Below are 14,496 nucleotides of genomic sequence, written 5' to 3' on the forward strand. Positions count from 1 at the left end.
TTTCCTCCAAGAACACTGAGTGACTGGAGCGAAGCTGGGAGGACACCAGAAAAATGGACCCCATAACTCCTCTGTCACAGAGAGCAGAGTGCACCTGGTGGCACTTGAAGACAGAGATCAACATCTCTACCTAACAGAGTGGGTAGAACTCCAGGGTCCCATGCTGATGTGCTATTTGAACCTCTCAACACCAAATATGTGAAATGCCCACACGTGGAGTTTTGCGTTGTTTTTAATAATTCCAGGCTGAATAGCTCAGTGCAAGAGACTTACATTCTGCTCTCCTTTTTGGCACATACAAAACAATATATACCTTTTAAAATGGTAAATTCTTTTGAAATAGTTTTAATCAGTTACAAAGGGATGCACTTGAAAGATATTTAACAAGTAACTTATCGAAGTGCGTAGCTAAAAAAAATGGTGCACGGCTTATGAATTTTAACTAGCATCCAAATGAGCATCTGTTTATGGCTGAGCCTCTGCCAAGTCACCTGTTCCAGGCCACGTTTGGCATGGTAAACAGGTTCAGATATCTTAATAGCAGAAGGTATTGGCGGCATTCGTTTATCCTCAGTCTCCGAAGTAATCCCTTAATACCACAACACAGCACAGAGCACCATGTGTACTTCCTCACTGATAAACTGTTTTACCTGAAGGCCTTTTAATAAATGATACAGGATGAAGATGAGGATGATGAAAATTTATTAAACAAATACAGATGCCATCCAGAGCTCCAGCATGGACTGAGCATTCCCACGGGCTGGGGGCTGCACTGGGCACCTCAGAACACACCAGAGAGACAGCTCCCAGTCCTCCCAGATTGCTCCCTGTAATCGAAAAAGATGCAAAATTCCTTCCGATCTTTTCCATGGGGCCAAGTTTTCGTGAATACTAAGAAAACAAAAACAAAATGTGTTTCCTTCTTTCTGTGTTAAAAAAATAGTTCTTAAAAATCTTTTATGTCCACTTTCTCATTTAAACTCTCCCAGTCCATAAAACTTTTAAGTAACAGACTCCAAAAATTATGTGCTTGCAAATTTGGCTACCTCTAGGTGGCCATGACTTTATCAGCTTCTCAGATCCTGGAATCTTCTTCATGCTAATGACCCAATTCCTCATTTATCCTCTTTGGAATCTAGAAGCCAAAAACAGACACAGGACCAGATTCTGCTATAAAGACTTCCTCATTATGTCTAAAAATCTGAAAAGACTCACCTGCAAAGAACGTGTTCACAGAGGAAACTGTTGCCGCTTGCCCAGACCCCTTCCATCTCCCCACCACTCACTTTACTCCAACTGCTCACCTCCCCTGAACAGATGTACAACCGGCTAGGAGGAATGTGCCCCAAAATGCCCCAAGCACGTGCTTCAGCGCCCCCCTCCCCCATCCATAATGGCTCTCAGCTCTCCTCCCTCATAAACCCAATCATGTCTTTTAGCTTGCTGGTTAAAAACAATCTGCTTTTCTGATTGGATCCACCCCTTTTCTTACAACTTCTCTCGGGAGTGATCCTCTTAAAACATAAACTAGATCATTCTTCTGATTAAAACCAATAGCTTTCAGTGTACCTAGAATAAAATTCAAAGTCTTTCCCATGAACTCTATTATTAGGCTCCCTCCCCTGAATATCCCTCCAACCACTGCCTCCCTCCTAGCTTATGTGCACACACACACCCACACATACACATACACACACCCCTTCCATGACTGGCTTCTTCCATCTCTCAAGTCTTAGCTCCTCAACATCACGACTCAGAGAAACCTGTGGTAGGCAGAATAATGGTCTCCCAAAGATGGCATCTTCATCCCTTGAACCTATGAATGCGTTAGGTTACATGGCAAAGGGGAATTATGGCTGCAGGTAGATTAAGGTTGCCAATCAGCTAATTTTAAAATAGAGATTATCCTGGTGTTCCCAATGTAATCAAAAGAGTCCCTAAAAGTGGAAGAAGAAGATATGACTAAAGAAGAGAGAAACAGAGAGACGGCAACGTGAGAAAGGTTCGGCATCTTTGAAGATGGAAGAAAAGAGCCATGAGCCAAGGAATGTGGTTGCCTGGAAGCTGGAAAGGGCAAGGAAACGGATTCCGCCCAAAGCCACCGGGAGGAATGCAGCCCTGTGACACTTTGATTTTAGCTATATGAGACACGGTTTGTACTTCTGAACAGCTGAACTGCAAGATAATAGGTTTGTGTGGTTTTAATTAAGCCATGATGTTTGAGGTGATCTGTTACAGCAGCAGTAAGAAACTGATACATACACCTTCCCTGATGATCCCGCTAAGACAGCCCCTCTCCTGTTATTTGCCAGATTTATTCAACCAATATTTTATTGTTGCAGCTTCTATGTGTCAAATGCTGTTTTTGCTCCTGTAGATACACCCAGTGAATAAAATAGACAGAAATCTCTTTTCTCATTTTGCTTGTAATCTAATACATAAGCTTCAGATTTGTTTTTTTTAATCACAATTTGTGTTTTTTTATGTAATATTTTGCATACTGTCCAGGGATTTTTTTTGCTTGACTCTCCCATGAGAGGCACCATTTCTATGTAGTTCATCACTATGCAAATCCAATACACTCTCTGACACATAATGTGCTCAATATTTATTGAATTAATCAGTGGATGACTCAAATAATGAAGGATCTTCTATCAATGCATATTCCTCAGAAATTCCTCTTCTTACTATTTATTCTCTGGGGTTCCTTTTGTTCCTGTGTGTTTATTAATCAAACACCTATGGATCAGCCATGTGTAAAGGAACTATGGCCCAAAAGAATCCTGGCAGTAAGGCTGTCTTAGTCAGTTAGGGCTGCTACATCAAGACTACCATAGACTGGGTGGCTTAAACAGTAGAAATTTATTTCTCACGATTCTGGAGGCTAGAAAGTTCAAGATAAAGACACCAGTAGATCCAGTGTCTTTCTGGTTTATAGATGGCCATTTTCTCATTGTATTCTCACGTGGCAGAGAAAAACAGAGATCAACTCTACCCTGTCTCTTCTTACAAGGGCACTGATTCCATTCATGAGGGCTTCACCCTCTTTACTTAATTACCTCCCAAAGGTTTCGCCTCCAAATACCACCCCTTTTCGGATTTAGGCTTCAAAATATGAATTTGCTGGTGGGGTGGATACAAACATTCAGCCCATAGCAAGGCCTATAAGCAATTAGGTGTGTTTAATCCTAAACGGCTGTGATGGATGCTGTTGCTTTCCTTGGTCAAATCTGACATTTCCCTAGACTAATGGCTCCAAGAGGGAAGAAACCCCATCTTATTCCTTAATTGTTTTTATGATCTCAGCACTTGTTGTGCCTGGAACACTCAGTGTCTGATTTTTGAATGAAGGGATGAACAATGAATATTTGTACTGCAAATTACAAATGTTTATAAATTGGGGCTTCATATGAAAATTTTGCGGTTTCCCTTCACTCAGAGCACGTATAGCAAAATATTAACTTGCTACAATTAGCAGGATTATCCACGAAAGTAAGTGGACACTTGCCCAAAGGTGTGTGGCTTTTCTTAGGGAGGCAGGTGTGGTGAGTACGTGAAGTGCTTTTCCATATTTATGTAAGGGAACAGTAATTTGAATCAAGTATTTTTGAGCAGTTAATTACTGTCCGGCCCTCTTCAGAGTGGCAATATCCTGCCATCTATGGAAATGCTAACTATTAAGTTGATGTCATGGGAAAATTTTGTGCCTGCCCTGTAGAATATCTCAACGCTGGTGCCAGGGACACTTAGGTAGAAAGTGGGACTGAAGAACGGTAACGGTGGAGGGTGGGGGACCGTGATCAAACGCACAGAGAAGACATTAGCAAAAGACAGAGAGGAGATGAAGATTGTAATGTCCCTTAGTTTAAAAATCCTCCAAAGTAATCAAAAACGGATTCCTTCTTGTAAGTGCATGTCATATGAGGATATAGTCAGGAATAATTGCTTTAAAATGAAAATCAGTTGTTTTCACATATGGAAAATATCTTTTTAGTCTTTTCCAACCTTTCACATATTTACTTTTAATTTTAAAGACTGGAATACTATAAACATGACCGTAAAGGAAACTGAGTATTTAGTGGGCCGTTGTTTCCTTTTTATGAAACTACCTAAGTTTATTCCTAGTCTATTTTTAGAATGCTATTCCTTTAACTTCTTCTCCATTCATTTAGGTCCAAAAAACCTTCCACCTGTAATAATTTTTCTGTTCTTCATTAGAAAATATTTAAACTATCTCAATTATTAACATAAGCATACTAACTCTAATAAAAATCTCAAGTTTAAAGTGTTTTCCAGACTCACATATCCTAGCACTTGAATTTTCACACTACAATTTGATGATTACATTAGGATTTCAATGCCTCTGTCAGGTTAAAGATACAACACTTCAAAACCCTTAGCCAAAGCAAATGAAAATTAAGATGCAAAGTAAACTTAATTTTCCAAGAATGAAGGTTACTCAATCTCGTGGCATCATGAATTATATACTGGATTCAAAAAGCATGGCTTTTATTTATCAGACTTAGTGGTGCTTTGTGTCAATGCCATCTAAGAGAGATTAGTTGATGTCTCAAGACATTTATTTTCCAAAATGCTGAACTATAAAGATACCCATTCTTTTCTTGCACCTCATACCACCTCATTTGAGCTCTTGATTTTTAGATCTTTGGGCAACAGTTTGGGGTTAAATTTAGCTTCAGGTTTCTCTATTAAAAAAAAATCTGTCATCGCTAAGTAATGTAGCAGTGAGCAGTGTGCCTGCTTGGAACACAGGGAATCATTACGCACTACAGCAGATCCTGTTAGTGCTCACACCACTGAATGATAAAAAGGTATTTTGACGAAGAAGGATGATAAAGATCCTGTGTAATCTAGTTACAGATGCCTTAGGTTCTTGTTGGCTATAAGGATGAATTGATCCAAAGCCCTTCCTGTGGAAGACAGCACCTCTTCTCAACTGCAAGGCCACATATCGAAAAATGTTATTGCCTTGCTAACTAGATATGCTTTTAAAGAGTATGTATATAAAAATATTAAATATATATCTTTAATATTTAATGTAAGAATATTAAAAATATATATATTTGGGCATTTGAGTTTTCAGAGTCTAATTATTAGTAGGAAGGAATACCAGAATCTGGAAGTTGATGGTTATGCAAATCAAAGAGATGGCTGTAGGGACTAATGAGTTTATCATGAGCTAGAGCTCAGTTGACTAAAGCATGCATTAACGATGCCAAGGTCACTGGCTCCACCCCCATAGAGCCATTTAGTGTCACACAGAGGAAGAGGTTGCTAATTAAGGAATGCTTGGCCCTGATATTGACATGTCTGCTGTTGGTCACAAATGAAATAGCATGAACATTTTAATGAGTCCCATAATCCCACTGGAAAAACAATTCAAGTGTATTATTGAAAATCAATAGCATTATTTTTCCGACTGTATACAATGGAAGAAGAACTTCTTTAAATGGAAAACATAAACAAGCCAACCAAGCTCACCATATGAGCCAGTACCGAATTTAAACACAAAATTCTTAGAGTGTGGTTTGAACCTTTTATGACACTTATTGGCTAGATATCATTGGACAAGATATTTAAAACAGTCTCAGTCTTAATTTCTCCATATAGTACCCCTGCTCTGACACATACACACATAGTGTTGTTGTGAGGTCTAAAGGTGAAAGTACTTAGCATAGAGTAGGCACTCAATTAAAGAGAGCACACTGTTGTCATGTGTTGCTTACTTTCCATCAGTAATTACTGCCCCACTAGGCAGAGGTCCATGAGCACAGGGACCTTTTAGTCACCCTTATTTGCCAGCACCAGACAACTCAATTCAGTTTGAATCAATGCATGTTGATTATGTCCTTACTCTAAGGGAAGTGCAGTATTATATACTAAGGACACAAAGACAGATACAGCAAAAAACAAGGGCCATGCCTCAGCTGGTGGAAACTAGTAAAAGATGAACAGACAGTTCATAGTAAACATCCTGTAAACACTGGTTGAATTAATAGATGAATAATGGTAAATGGGCAACAAATGACTACTGTTATGCCATTTGTGCCTGTCTGACAATATTTCTACCCTTCTGTATTGAAACACAAAAAACCGCAGCATATTTTTGTTCTTTGTCATTGTTACTTCTAGCCATTACTGCTAAATTAATCAGCTGGTGAATGCTACTAATGGTCTAAGATGTAGTATGAATAGGTTATCTTTGTTGTGTTTCATTCATTCCAAAATGACAGTGTAATGACAAGTTCATAAACTAAGTGTGGGAAAACCAAGGCAGGTATTTACACGGAAGGGGGTTAAATTTGTCCAAAGAATGTTGGATAGTCTTTCTTATCCTTCTGTTTTCAGCAGCAAGCTAAAGAAGAGCAAACACATACTCTGAATTATTCATCTCAAAAACAGACTAAGTAAAGTTATTTTCTGCAATAGACACTATTCTAATACCTGGATGTGGATCTAATTTTTAATATATCACTTCATGATGAAAATAAACAGCAAAAAATTTTTGTAAAATCTAGAAGAGTAAAAATAAAACATAATCACTAAATTGTTTTGTTATTTTTATCTTTGTGCGTTTTTTCCATATTCAGAGATATTTTGCATGGTTCTAATAAATCATATTTAAAATATGGATTCTGCTTTTTTAAAACTGCATAGTTGTTTTAGATGTACTATTTTCTTCTGACCATATACAATATACCATCCGTTCCACCATACTCAGCCCTTCCACGTGGTCACTGCAGGAACAATGGTCTTCTCTTGACCCTGCTTCAATAGCATGCTTGATTCAGAGGAGAGTACCAGGGCTGGATTAATGGGGGTCTCTATAAAAATCTGGATTTGGTACCAAAAGAGAAAATCAGATTAGTTTCTTTCCATTGGCTAGTGTTGGAGATTGTTAAAAATCAATCTGAAAAGAATCTGTTACATATGTATGTGGGCATACATATACATGCATGTATAGATAGATCCATACATATACACGTAATCTGTTCTTACAATCAAGATGGGATGTCCTCGGACAAGTTCTACCCCTTCCTGAGGCTCAGCCTTGTCCCTGTCTTAGGGCTTCATGTATTATCACTGTGCCCTTAGAGTAAATTCAGTTAGTTGCTTAAATTTATTCAATTTGGCTTTCTGTCACTTGCAATCAAACAAGTTATAATACAACATTGTATCAGTGCTTTTCCAGTTAACACATAGGAGGACCAAATTTAAGTAAGAAAAAAGAAGAAAATTCAGTTATGGAACAAAAAACTAAATTAAAAAATAATTGTGAAAGCAACCAAGTTGTCCTTTAATAGGTGAATGTATAAATCAACTGTGGTACGTCCATACGATAGAATATTATCCGGCAATAAAAAGAAATGAACTATCAACTCACAAAAAGACATGAGGAAACAATGCATATTAGTAAGTGAAAGAAGCCAATCCGAAAGGCTACATATATGTATGATTCCAAATAAATGACATTCTAGAGAAAGCAAAACTATGGAGTCAGTAAACACCTCAGGGATTGCCGGGATTAGAGAGAGAGAGAGATGACGAGGCAAAGCACAGAGGGCTTTTGGGGCAGGGAAGCTGCTTGTGTGAGACTGTAATAGGGGGCATCTATCATTATACATTTGTAAAACCCCATGAAATATACAGCACATAGAGTGAACTCTAATGGACGTTAGTTCATAGTAATGTGTCAATATCGGCTCATCAATGGTAACAAATATCCCACACTAAGGCAAGATGTTAATAATAAGAGAAATTGGGGGCTAAGTCAAGAGCTTTGTGGGAACTCTCTGTACTTGCCACTCAATTTTTCATACATTAGTCAAAAAAATAGTTTTCACCTTCAAATCTATCTCTGCCCCTCTGGAAACAAATTTTCAAAGACTATTTAACATGTTTCCGATAACAAACATTTTTATATTATACATTGTCAGCCCCTTGAGGACAGGGCTGCCGTCTTGCAAAGCTTCGTAATTCAGTGGTAATCTAAGGCAGAGTGTTTATAGATGGGAGGCACCCAATAAATATTTGGAATAGCAGATGGATGCATGAACATTATCCTGTCAACAAGCTGATGTTCACCTTTAGCGATTAAAAATTGAAACAACTTTTTCAATTAACTCTTGGTTTCTCTTCATCTATAACCATTCATATGGCAGGTATAATATTTCTCCAGTGTCTAAAAATATAACTCAATTTAAGCTGGCTTTCAAGCTGCAATTTTGTTCAAGAATAAAAAAGCAAACAAACGAAAGTAATGTTTCCAATTTGAGAGAACTCTATTTCCCTTTAATTCAAAATTCAGTCTCCTGGGGAAAATACTCGGTCAAACTCAGAGTTCTTCATTTATTCCCTGCTCCTGGAAGATAATTTAAATTACTGAAGGGCTTACAAGCCATCCTGTGAAGGAGATGTGGTCTGAGAGCTGGCCCTTGCCCTCCCTGGACCACACTGAGGCTTAGTGGCCCTCACCTCCGGCGATGGCAGCCAGATTCTGTCCCCTCTGCGTCTGCACCACTAGCGTTGGCAGGGCCTCTGACTGGCAGGTGTGTACCACTGTAGGCTCTTGTTCAACCTCAAGCTCCGGCCTGCCAGCCAGCTGCCAGCTTACCTTGTGCCTTCCCAGGTACACGACAGCTTCAGATCCTTCTCTGCACTGCTTGTAGGCGCTCTGGGCCCTGTGCTGTTGTAGGTAGTTTTATTTTCCAACCCCTTAAGGCCTTAGGCATTTGCACTGGCTCTTCTCTCTGTCTGGAGTGTTCTTTTCCAAGATATCCAAGTGGTCCATGTGGCTCTTTGTTAACATGTTGTCTCCTCAATAAGCCAATCCTGATTACCCTTTAAATTTTAACACACTCCTGCACTTTTGGGTCCCCTTTCTATTTTTGTCATACTATTTTTTTCCACAGTAGTTATGGCTTTTTAAGATATTTTCACTTTTTTTTTTTTTGAGGAAGATTAGCCCTGAACTAACTACTGCCAGTCCTCCTCTTTTTGCTGAGGAAGCCTGGCCCTGAGCTAACATCCGTGCCCATATTCCTCTACTTTATATGTGGGACGCCTACCACAGGATGGTGTGCCAAGCAGTGCCATGTCCATACCCGGGATCCGACCCGCAAAGCCCAGGCCACTGAAGCGGAAAGTGCACACTTAACCGCTTCGCCACTGGGCCGGCCCCAAGATATTTTCACTTTTTTATTATGTTGTTTATAGTCTGTTCCCCAGTGCAAGCTTTACCAAACACAGAGTTTTTTTCTCCTTCTTTCACTGCCATATCCCAAGTGCCTAGAGCAGAGGTCGGAATATAGTAAATGCCTAATAAATATGTTTTGAATAAATAAATCTCAGCCCTTTTAAATAAAACTGGTCCCCCATGCACTACAGAAGAAGCCTGTCAATATAAGCCATGTGAAACAAGCCTATACCTGCCGCTCACACACATTCTACTCCCTCCACCCCATCTCACTTCCCTGACTGCCTGATCGCTCCCTTCTTATTTATCTCTGCCTCTCTGGTCTCAGGCTCTATTCTCATATGTTCAAGGTCAGTCTTTGGTCTTCCTCTTTCAGTGGTGGCACTTTGAACTCCCTCCTCCAGCTTATCTGCCTTAGCTTGCCTTAAATTATGGTTCTGTAAACTGAGGGAGGATAATTTTTCCACCAGCCCTCATAATGGAACTTCTACTATTCCTGTACCCTCATCCTCTCTGCTTCAGACAGCAGAGCTGGGAACTAGGAGTGAACACAACTGCTGCGGGAGGCAGGATAGCACGAGACAAGTTCTGAGCATGGAACCCTGGAAGCACTAGTACTTAAGGGATGAGAAAAGTAGAATAAGCAAGAGGAGACTAAAAAAATTAAAATCAGACAAGTAAAGAACTCTGGGAAGCCATTGGGGAAAAAATTATTTCACAAAGACAGGGGCATCATCAGTACCAATGCTGAAGTGCAGTCAAGCAAGATTAGATCTGAAAATCTTCCAGTGTCTTAATAATTAAGTAGGTCATTGTGTTCTTATTAGGATCAGCTTCTGTGGAATTGGGGAAGAGTGGAGCCTAGACGTCAAATGGGAATGAGTTGAAGCATAAGGGGCGAGGACGTCATTTCCCCTGCCCATCATCAGATGTTTGTGAGTGAGTCCATCTGAGACCAGAGAACTGCCGACTGAGCCCTGCCGAGATGGCCCACCAACTCACGAGCTAAGTAGCCAGTGTTGTTTTAAGTCACCAAATTTTGGGTGAATTTTTATGCAGCAAAATTGCTGTATGAACAAGATTTGATCATGAATAAAAAGGGATGGGAAGCTGCTTGGGAAGAGAAAAAGTCTGAGAATTTGGAAAAAGGGGTAATAAATCCAGGCACAGAGGGAGTGTGAGAGAATGAGAATCCAGGCAAATGTAGAAGGATACGTGTAGATGGAATGAGTTTGCAGGTGAGGGGATAGGAGACGAAGGGAGAGAATTCACAGCCTGAAGACTCACACTCACGCCTGGAGACGGGTCAGAGGCTGGAAGAGGTGGCCAAGCTCTGACTGATTCCCTCTTATGTAATGCTGTTGCTAAGAGACTGTACGTCCAGTCACACTTCTTTTATTCCCACACTCTTCCCTCTGCATCCATTTCTGAATTACCTAGTAGTGAACACCTCACATAATTTAAATCACTGCTTCCTGGGTAATTTTGCTATGAAACAATAATAAAGTTGTAACAATTCTGCAAATTCTTCAAAATAAGTAAGCAAGAGACTACATTCATCATTGGAAATTCAGACAATTAGCGTCCCTTTCCTTGTCAGCATACCAAAAAATCAAAGATTAAATTACAGGTTGCACGACCATTATTTGAAGTTAAAGTAAAACTCTTCAAAATAAATCTGATTTAATCAAATACCAAAAAATAGAAATTATTTTTATTTGGGAAAATGAGATGTTATGGGTTGAATTGTGTGCCATCAAAATCCATATGTTGAAGCCCTAACCCTTAGTACCTCAGAATGTGACTATATTTGAAGATAAGACTTTGAGAGGTAATTAAGTTAAAATGGAGTTGTTAGGGTGGGCCCTAATTCAATAGAACCAGTGTCCTTATAAGAATAAGAGATTAGGACACAGACAACAGAGACAGAGGGAAGACCGTGTGAGGACACAGTGAGAAGGCAGCTGTCTGTGGGCCAAGGAGAGAGGCCTCAGGAGAAACCAACCCTGCCGACACCTTGATCTTGGACTTCTAGCTTCCAGAACTGTGAGAAAATAAATTTCTGCTGTTTAACACCCTGTCTGTATTATTTCATTATGGCAGCCCTAGCAAAGTAATACATGAGGGGATTTTCCATTAAAAGGAGACCAAGGAAACGGAAGTCATATTGTATACACATGCATCAAGAGGAACATCAGCAATTTGGATTGGTGAGTGAGGAAATGAAGGCATGAACTGGAGGAGATGGACGGGGGGTGTTGCTGGTAATAACCATCCTGGTGAACGATTAACATCCAATACTGGCAATCAGCAATCCAGTGTAGGATATCTAATACGTGGCCAAGAGACTCACTTCAGGGGTGAGGAGTCCAGTCTGAAATGTAGGGAACCTCAGCATGTGCACAGGCGCAATCACGGGATGATGCTAAGAGTCAGGTAGATGGAGTCCTACCTATGATGTTAAATATACAGAGTGGACTATGTCTATCTGTAGGTATGGAGAAAAGAGTCCAGTTCTCAAGCAGAAGAGGATTTGAAAAGCCAGAGAGGATAACAGAGTTCCAATCAAGCTGACCAGTGTTATGGGAGGTAGTCAAATCCCTTGTGGAAACCACAAGGCTCAGCCACACAATCAGCTTGATCACTGGGCCAACAGAGTTGGGCCAACTGAAAGGTGGTTATGGGAAGACAGTCATTTGGCAGCAAATGAGGGCTAATTGGCCCTGCTGGAACATGACTAACTCTATAGCGCCACCTGCTGGTAGAAGAGGGAGGTGGTTAACATACTGCCTGCGTTTTCCAAGGCTGTCCCAAGAACTGGATTGAGCTGAGCCTGCCAGAGGCAGGAAGAGTCAACGTCTTTGGTTAAAGAGACTGTAACAATGTCTGCTGGAGGGATGGAGACAGGGCATAGAAGCAGCAAGGTATTCTGGGATGAGAAAGTGCATTCGAATCTCCAGATTGTCCTTTTTACATCCCAAAAGAGGATTAAAAATGTTACCCTACATTTCTGCATTCTTAGTGCTCAGATATCTAAAGTAACAGAACTTAGGCTGTATTTCCGAATCAATATGTCAGGCACTACCCTGGGACTGAATACACCATTAGGAGATTTTGCATGTGAGAAAACAAAGAGGAAATCATTCAAATAAGATTTCTTGCTTTTTCTCTAAAGCTCTTCTCAACACTTCCAAAAGAAACACAAATCCTACCTCCGAAAGCCTTTATGTTTATTGAGATCTTGCACAGGTAACCTCACCACATCTCTTTAGATGTGTCCATTATTATTTATAAACCTTACAGAAAACTGAGTTGAAAAAGGAAAATGATTTTCTAGATATATTGTCAGAATTCTGCTGTGAAAATGCTGTCTTATTACACTACCCCCAAAATCTCAGTGGCTAACAACAACAGACATTTCTTTCTCTCTTACAGATCTTCATATCTGCCAGAAACAGTCCGTTTCAGGCTGTGGGTTAAGTTCAGTTTCAGGTCTGCTCCCCATGCCTCTTGTCCTGGGACCAGTGGCTTCCCAGAGTATGGTCTTCTCATCTACGTGGCAGAAGGACAAGAAACCACACCTAACCCTGCAAACACATTTGGAACCTCAGTTCATGCAACATCTGCTAACATTTCATCCGCCAAAAAGTCCTATCACCAAACCCAAAGTCAGTGGGGTGGGGATGTATACCCCGCCTACTCCACTGGGAGGTAATGCAAAGGCTGTGAAGATATAGTCCTATTATAGGATGAGAGTGAAGCTGGGGAACAGTAATTCAACCTTTCAGAACAGTTGGTCAGTAGTTGTAGCTACGGGATCTTCAAGAGTCCTGGAGATTCTTAGTGAATTTCCCACCTTGCTGCCCCAGTTTCTAGGAACTTTAGCAATATGTGACTTCACAAACACAGATTTGTACCTGCTAGCCAATTCTGTCTTCATAGTGGGGTATATGACTCATCAAAGGAAATATGTCTAAATTCTTTGTCTTTTAGGTGATTAAACTATGATATAAAAGTATTCCTTTGACTCTACTGAGTTTTTATTGAGTTAGTAAAAGTAATCATATATGTCAGCTAGGCAGTAAAAATATCACCAGCTGGTCAATGTAACGTAACAGAAATTCACAAAACTATCTTTAAGGGCCATTACCATGTGGCAGGTCATGGTGGAATTTGCTTTGACCAGTGATCAGTAAAAAATAGACCAGATCTAGAAGTAGTGGCACAGCAAAGAATCTGAGGCGTAGACAGGAGCGACAAGCCTTTGGGTACTGATACAGTGCTGTGCCCTGCCTAGTTCTCCTTCAAAATGAGAGTCTCGCACTAGTTCAAGCATCTGTGACCAATGAAATTGACACATTCCTTCGTGAAGAAGTGAGAGACATCGGGGGGCCAGCCGTGGCCAAGTAGTTAAGTTAGTGGGCTCCGCTTCAGCGGCCCAGGGTTTCGCTGGTTTGGATCCTGGGCGTCGACCTGGCACCGCTCGTTGGGCCATGTTGGGGCAGCATCCCACATGGCACAACTGGAGGCACTCACAACTAGAATATACAACTATGTACTGGGGGGCTTTGGGAAGAAAAAGAAGAAGAAGGTAAAAACAAAGAAAAAGGAAGAAGAAGATTGACTACGATTGTTAGCTCAGGTGCCAATCTTTGAAAAAAAAAAAAAAAAGAAGCAGGAGACATCAGAGTGTTGCGTCTGTTCCCTGGTGATCTTCTGTGTAGATATTCTTTGCCTAACTAGTTGCCTGGTGAAAGCAACCTTGACCCATGTCTGGATAGTCATTCTCATTGTCAGTCTTCATCCTTGGACCAATTCCCCAATCCATGTCATTTGAAACAAGGCTATTTTTCGTCAAAAGATTAATGAAAATTAATGCATCAAAATATAATATAAAAATAAAGGAAATAACAACTAGAAAATACTAGAAGCTACTCAAGATTCTAGAGGTTAGGGAGTTTGCAATTTGAACATTTGGATGCTGAGCATCAGTATCAGGACACGAATAGAAGCACTTGACTTCACAGGAATGTGAGTTTTTCACGAACCCAGTTTCTGATATTGTATGTGTCAGCCCAATATTACAGATCTTATTCCTTCTGAGAACCTGTTACCATTTTTGTTTCTTTGTGCTTCTTATAGTTGTATAATGTAGAGACTTTGATTGGGATATTCCATAGAGTTTTGGAACAATAAAACCCTGCTTCATTGAAGGCCCCTTAATTAACAGATTTATTCATCATCATGCACATTCAGACAAAAATAAGGAATTCAAAATA

At 40.2% G+C, this 14,496-nt stretch overlaps 1 protein-coding gene across 4 annotated transcripts in view; it reads right to left on the minus strand.

The window, feature by feature from the left end:
- ARHGAP24 (Rho GTPase activating protein 24) overlaps positions 1-14,496 on the minus strand; it is a 719,869-nt gene that overhangs the window by 516,055 nt on the left and 189,318 nt on the right. The window lies entirely within an intron of this gene.

This window comes from Equus caballus, chromosome 3 (assembly GCF_041296265.1).
Source record: "Equus caballus isolate H_3958 breed thoroughbred chromosome 3, TB-T2T, whole genome shotgun sequence".
Lineage (NCBI taxonomy): Eukaryota > Metazoa > Chordata > Mammalia > Perissodactyla > Equidae > Equus > Equus caballus.